Source organism: Capra hircus, chromosome 12, assembly GCF_001704415.2.
Source record: "Capra hircus breed San Clemente chromosome 12, ASM170441v1, whole genome shotgun sequence".
In the NCBI taxonomy this organism is placed as follows: domain Eukaryota; kingdom Metazoa; phylum Chordata; class Mammalia; order Artiodactyla; family Bovidae; genus Capra; species Capra hircus.
In genome coordinates this window covers 85,862,507-85,869,713 of record NC_030819.1, presented here as the reverse complement: position 1 = coordinate 85,869,713, position 7,207 = coordinate 85,862,507, and positions in this window count along the sequence as shown.

The window sequence follows — 7,207 nt, the reverse complement described above, 5'->3', positions numbered from 1 at the left end:
AGTATTGGAGTTTCAGCTTCAGCATCAGTCCTTCCAATGAATATTCAGGCCTGATTTTCTTTAGGATGGACTGATTGGATCTCCTTGCTGTCCAAGGGACTCTCAAGATAGCTAAGGTGCATATCAAAGGAACAATGTCATTGAGCCCAAACTGTTGCACCTTCCCATACATAGGAAAAGTGCTAAATTCTTTAGTTTATCTGGTTTTCTTTTATTAACAATAATCTTTTGGTGTTCTGATTATTTGATCTTTTGTTGCAATTCTTCTATCTCTCCTGGCTCCCCCTTGTCTCTTCAGAAATTGCCTCTGCAAAACAGTTTCTTAGCACTATCTGAGATGCTGTGTCCCAGGCTTGAAGTCCTCAGAATGTCTGCCAAATAAAATATAATTCTCAATTTTAATTTTCTGCATTTTTTTCCAGTGGACAATTTCATCTCCCCAGTGGGTTCATAGCACTACACTAGTTAAAATTTAAAAAAAAAAATAAAAAAGAAAGTGAATGCCCTGTTGATATAATTTAAGTTGTAAAAGAAGGCTATTTATAAAAATAGATTCCCCTGGTTGGGGGTGGGCCGGGGAGAAAGAAGCAGTAGTTATGTTAGCATTTCATGTGTAATGATTTATGCCATCTCTCTACATAACTATGAAATAAATTGGAATAATAAAAATTTTAAAGTTCTGTTCTCCTGATATCCAATTAGCAATTATTCCAGCTGTAAAAATAAAACACAATTTCACTTCTTGGAAATATTTTTTTTTAATTAAAATATAGTTGATTGACAAAGTTGTATTAGTTACAGGTGTACAGAAAAGTGATTCATATCCCCTTTTATATATGTTTGTTGTTATTTAATCATTAAGTCACATGTGACTCTTGTTACTCCCATAGACCATAGCCATGCTTCTTTGTCCATGGTATTTCCCAGCAAGTATACTGGAATGGGCTGCCATTTCCTTCTTCAGGGGATCTTTCTGACCCAAGGATTAAACCAGTGTCTCCTGCTAAGCCCATATATATATATATATGGTGACTAAGAAGGTAAAGAATCTGCTTGCCAATTCAGGAAAAAAACAAAAACAAAAACAAAAACAATTAATTTAGCATACACTTGCATCCCTAACACCATTTTCTGCTGTTTAAGACAAAGCATTTGGTTCTCATCACCCTCAGGCTGTCATTTCCTTCTTCTCCATTGGAAGCCTGCATTTGCCAAGGCCTATGTCACCACTGATCTGCATAGACAGAACCCTCTCTGTAGTGTAGTTTCCACTGCCATGGGTGAGCTGGGCTGGCTTTATAGACAGTGCACCATCCACTGTACGAGACTCCCCTCTACCCCATCTGGAGTAATGGAGGCATACTGACTGCTCCTCCAACTTATCTGTAAAACAAACACAGAAAGTTTTCTCTATATTTCTTTAAGTGTCTTCACATAAATAATCTGGCCACTCTCTTACCTGCAAATTGTAAGAAGTTGTATGAATTTCTCATTCTCTTATAATTATATTGCGCTTCATTTTACTGTGTGTGTGTGTGCTCACTCAGTTGCGTCTCATTCTTCGTGATCCCACGGACTGTAACTCACAAGGCTCCTCTGTCCATTGGATTATCCAAGCAAGGATCCTGGAGTGGGTTGCCATTTTCTCCTCCAGAGGATCTCCCCAACCCAAAGATCGAACCCCTGTCTCCTCTGGTTCCTGTATCAGCAAGTGGACCCTTTATCACTGAGCCACCAAGGAAGCCCATAACACACACACACACACACACACACACACACACACACACAACATTGCTCTAAATTTCATTTCAATCCTTCTATCATGCCGTGAAATTTTCAGTATCCACTCAGTTTCTTTCTTTCTTTCTTTCTTTTTTTTTTCCTGTTTTGTCTCTCGTTCACTATTCTCTGTTTGCCAAATTCTTCATAAGGAGTTCCATTTATCCTCCCTTTCTCTGATTTGTATCCAGAACACCAGCTGGCAAACATACATAGATTAAACGTCTGTAATGAGTTAGGATTATCAGCTCAATTCTGACCTCGGATGGCCAAAATTCTACTTGAACATGATGCACAGATAACACATATTGCAGTCAACTCCATTCATCATTGACTTTCTCATGCAGTAAAGTGAAATGTCTGCTGTCATATCCATAAACAAGAAATGTCACAGCCATCCATGATTTCTGGCCTCCAAATGTAAATGAGGGCTCCCAAAACAGAACCAGCAGACCCTGCCACCCCCACAGGTGTTTGCTGAGAGCTCAGGGAATGCAAGCAGCAGCCATCTGTCACATTGGCCACGACTTAAGGTGAGTGAGGATTTAAGGATATAATCAATCAGGAGACAGAATTTGGACCCAGATAACAAGCTCCAGGAGTTGGTGATGGACAGGGAAGCCTGGCACGCTGCAGTCCATGGGGTCTGGACAGGACTAAGTGACTGAACTGAACTCAGCTAAAATGCATATGAAAGGAATGAATTCAGTGAGCCCAGAGGCTGGCATCTTTCCATATGTAGAAGAAAAATAAACTCCTTAACTTGATATCTGATTTTCTCCACCTCACAATAATCTCAGATGTTTTGATTCCCTGTTCCCTTTGTTGCAAATTTGTGTATAGCCTGAGTGCCCCTCCTGCCTCCTTGGAATGGTTTTCTCATGACTACTGAGATGCTGCCTCCTGGTCTCAGAGTCTTTAGTATTACCATCAAGTAAAATCTTTACTTTCAGGTTGTGACTATATTATTTTTTAGTTGACAATGTTTACTTAAAGACCTTATAATCCTCAATTCTTGTATGGGTATTTTTGGCTTAATTTTGGTTCACCACTGTCCTGTCACATAGAACTTCTATTAATTGATAAATTGCTTTGAACAGGTCAAATCAGATAGCAACTATCATCTTCCAGTTTTATGTATAACAATCTACCATTTTGAAAGTCATAATATATTTTTTGCTTGAGATGTTCTTAAGATATAGAAAAAACACATTACATCATTTCCTTTGTGTGTACTCGACTCCTCAGTAGAACTCTAGTGGCTCAGATAAGTTTTCCAGTTGGGATTTGAATATCAGAGTGTGATCCTGAGATCTGAGATTAGAAAGCTAATCTCAAAAGCTTCAAAGCAATATGTAAAAGATCTTGCATTACCCTAAGGAACTGCAGCCTTTCTAAGGAAGGCACAGATTTCTTCTGTGAACACAGAAGACCAGCCCAAATGGGTTGCAAAAATTAGACAATGGATAAGTTTTTCTTTTTAAATCTTTAAGTCCTAAAATTGATTTTTCCAGTGAAGAAATGAACTGATACTGACAACAGTGTAGAGAGAAGGTGAATAAAAAAGATAATAATCTGGTAAGTGTTCTTACCTTCAGTTCAGTTCAGTTCAGTCACTCAGTCGTGTGCAAATCTTTGCTACCCCATGAATCGCAGCATGCCAGGCCTCCCTCTCCATCACCATCTCCTGGAGTTTACTCAGACTCGCGTCCTTCGAGTCAGTGATGCCATCCAGCCATCTCATCATCTGTCGTTCCCTTCTCCTCCTGCCCTCAATCCCTCCCAGCATCACAGTCTTTTCTAATGCGTCAATTCTTTGCAAGAAGTGGCCAAAGTACTGGAGTTTCAGCTTTAGCATCATTCCTTCCAAAGAATACCCAGGGCTGATCTACTTCAGAATGGACTGGTTGGATCTCCTTGCAGTCCAAGGGACTCTCAAGAGTCTTCTCCAGCACCACAGTTCAAAAGCATCAATTCTTTGGCACTCAGCTTTCTTCACAGTCCAACTCTCACATCAATACATGACTACTGGAAAAACCATAGCCTTGACTAGACGGACCTTTGTTGGCAAAGTAATGTCTCTGCTTTTCAATATGGTATCTAGGTTGGTCATAACTTTTCTTCCAAGGAGTAAGCTTCTTTTAATTTCATTGCTGCAATCACCATCTACAGTCCTAAGCTATTAGAACTTGATGGGATTTTAAGTGCTTATCTTACTTTTTTGTTTTGTTTTATTTTACTAACAACTCAGTCATGTCCAACTCTTTGAGACCCCATGGACTATAACCTGCCAGGCTCCTCAGTCGATGGGTTTGGCCAGGCAAGAATACTGGAGTGAGTTCCTATTTCCTTCTCCAGGGGATCTTCCCAACTTAGAGATCGAACCCAGGTCTCCTGTATTGCAGGCAGACTTTTCTTCTCTGAGGCACTATGGAACTTCACTTATTTCACACATAGTAACTGATGTTTTGAGAAACATACTTAGGGTAATACAGGTTTTAAATTCTGAAAATATATCTAACAAAAACAACAGCAGAAACAAAAAGCTAACATTTGACAGATGATAGTGTTAAAGAATCTGCCTGCCAATGCAGGAGACATGGGTTTGATCTCTGGGATCAGGAAGATGCCCTAGAGAAGGAAATGGCAACCCACTCCAGTATTCATGCCTGGGAAACTGCAAGGACAGAGAAGTCTGGTGGGCTACAGTCCACAGGGTCACAAAAGAGTAGGACAAGACTTTGCAACTAAACACAACAACAGCAAACCTTAAAACAAACCTCACCATACTGGACTCTGATTAGGAATCAGAATTAAATACTGTGCTTATTATATATTATTTATTTTTGAAGAATGAATGGAGTTATATATCAATTAATGAACTGATTTTTATATTATATTATTTGTCCTATCTTATGGTAATGCATTGATACCAACAACTGTCAATACACAAGTAAAAGGATTCAGGCAGATAAGAGGGCTGACTTTAAGGGAGAAGGAAAAAAAATGTTTTAAAAAATAATGATATTACTTAGCCATTAAAAATAATGAAATAATGCCATGTGCAGCAGCATAGATGGACCTAGAGAGTGTCATACTGAATGAAGTTTCAGACAGAGAAGGAGAAATATCATATGCCATCTTTTATATGTGGAAGCAACCTAGATGTCCATCAGCAGATGAATGGATAAGAAAGATGTGGTACATATATACAATGGAATATTACTCAGCCATTAAAAAGAATACATTTGAATCAGTTCTAATGAGGTGGATGAAACTGGAGCCTATTATAAACAGTGAAGTAAGCCCGAAAGAAACACACCAATTCAGTATATTAACGCATATGTATGGTTTCACTTTTCACTTTCGTGCATTGGAGAAGGAAATGGCAACCCACTCCAGTGTTCTTGCCTGTGGAATCACAGGGACGGGGGAGCCTTGTGGGCTGCCGTCTATGGGATCACACAGAGTCAGACACGTCTGGTGACTTAGCAGCAGCAGCAGCATGGAATTTATTTATTTATTTATTTATTTATTATTTATTTTTATTTTTTTTTTAGCATGGAATTTAGAAAGATGGTAATGATAACTCTGTATGTGAGACAGAAAAAAAGACACAGATGTGTAGAACAGTCTTTTGGACTCTGTGGGAGAGGGTGAGGGTGGGGTGATATGGGAGAATGGCATTGAAACATGTAAATTATCACAAGAGAAATGAATCCCCTGTCCAGGTTCAATGCATGAGACAGGGTGCTCAGGTCTGGTGCACTGGGATGACCCAGAGGGATGGTATGGTGAGGGAAGTGGGAGGGGGCTTCAGGATGGAGAACACATGTACATCCGTGGCAGATTCATGTCAATGTATGACCAAACCAATACAATATTGCAAAGTGAAAAAGAAAGAAAAAAAAAAAAAAAGCAGAACCTAAAACGAGTTGACACCAATGAACTTATAAAAACAGGAACAGACTTACAGACTCAGAGAGTGAACTTGTGGTTACCAGTGGAAAAGAGTAGGGGAAGGAAAGTGGAATCTGGGGGTGAGCATACACACATTGCTGTAGTAAAAATGGATAATCAGCAAGGACCTACTGTATAGCACAGGGAAATCTGTGCAATGTTATGTAGCTTTTTGAATAGGATGAGTTTGAGGGGGAATCGATACATGCATGTGTATGGCTGAGTCCTTCACTGTTCACCTAAAACTACCACAACATGGTTTGTTAATCAGATATACCTCAATACAAAATAAAAGCTTAAAGAAATTAAAATAAAAGGAAAAAAGAAAAAGTGACTAAGGACTTCCCTTTGAACACATTGAGTTTTGGGAATGTAGTTATATAGTAACTATATTATCTATAGTAATCTTCCAAGCTCCATCATTTCTAACATTTTAATTTCTGGGAATGTAGTGTTTATTAAAGAATGTCCAGTGTACAGAATGTCCAAACTCTGGACCTGTTCTTTGATTGCAAAACTATTCAGTCCTGGACTATTCATTGGGCTGAAATCAGTTCCTTCTCAATAAAACTGAGAGATGATCAGCACTATTTAAAGAACTGTGAGACTTAAATTAGATGAGAAACTTTACTTTGAAAATTATAAGATGCAAATGTATTAATGTCAGATACACACATTTACCCAGAATTTGCCTAATCTACCTAGAAACAGAACAGATGCAGAAAAATAGGTGTTGAGTAACGCAGAATCTACAATTATTATTGTGTCTGTAGTTCATTTGCTGTATCCAAAAAAAAATAGCTTCACAGATTGTTGTGTTGTGCTTATTAACTCTAAATGTATACACAGTTTTAATAAGACATTTAGTTTTGTTAAGAACTTGGAACAAATTGAAGATAGGACACAAGGTTAAGATTTTGGTAATGTGTTTAGATTATGTTCTGAGACAGAGAATATGAGATGACAATGAAAATGTATTCAAATCTGAAGTTATTTAAATACTGAGTTTGTAGGAGCCATGAATAATTTAAATTGTTAAAGAAAAATATATATGTGTATATAACATTCACACATATTTAACTTATCTTTAACTTTTATAGGCAGGAGCAGTGAAGTATAGGGAGGCCTGACACGCTGCAGTCCCTGGAGTCCTAAAGAATCAGACACTATTTAATCACTGAACAACAATAACAATGCACAGCATGTACAGGGATTAAAAATGTTTACTTACTGCTTTCAATACGTAACATGTCATGAAATGTACCCAACATAATTCAAAGAACCACAATGTTGTAAATCAGGAATTCACAAATAAACTGGCAAATAGATGTAAAGCTAGATTTTTACCATCAGCAGAGAGAGAAATCAATTATATCTTTCCTAGGCAAAATGTGTCTGTCTATAGACAAGTGTTACTTGCATTGCTATGGGTTATCTACAATTTACAGAGCTGTGGACTAAAGCAATG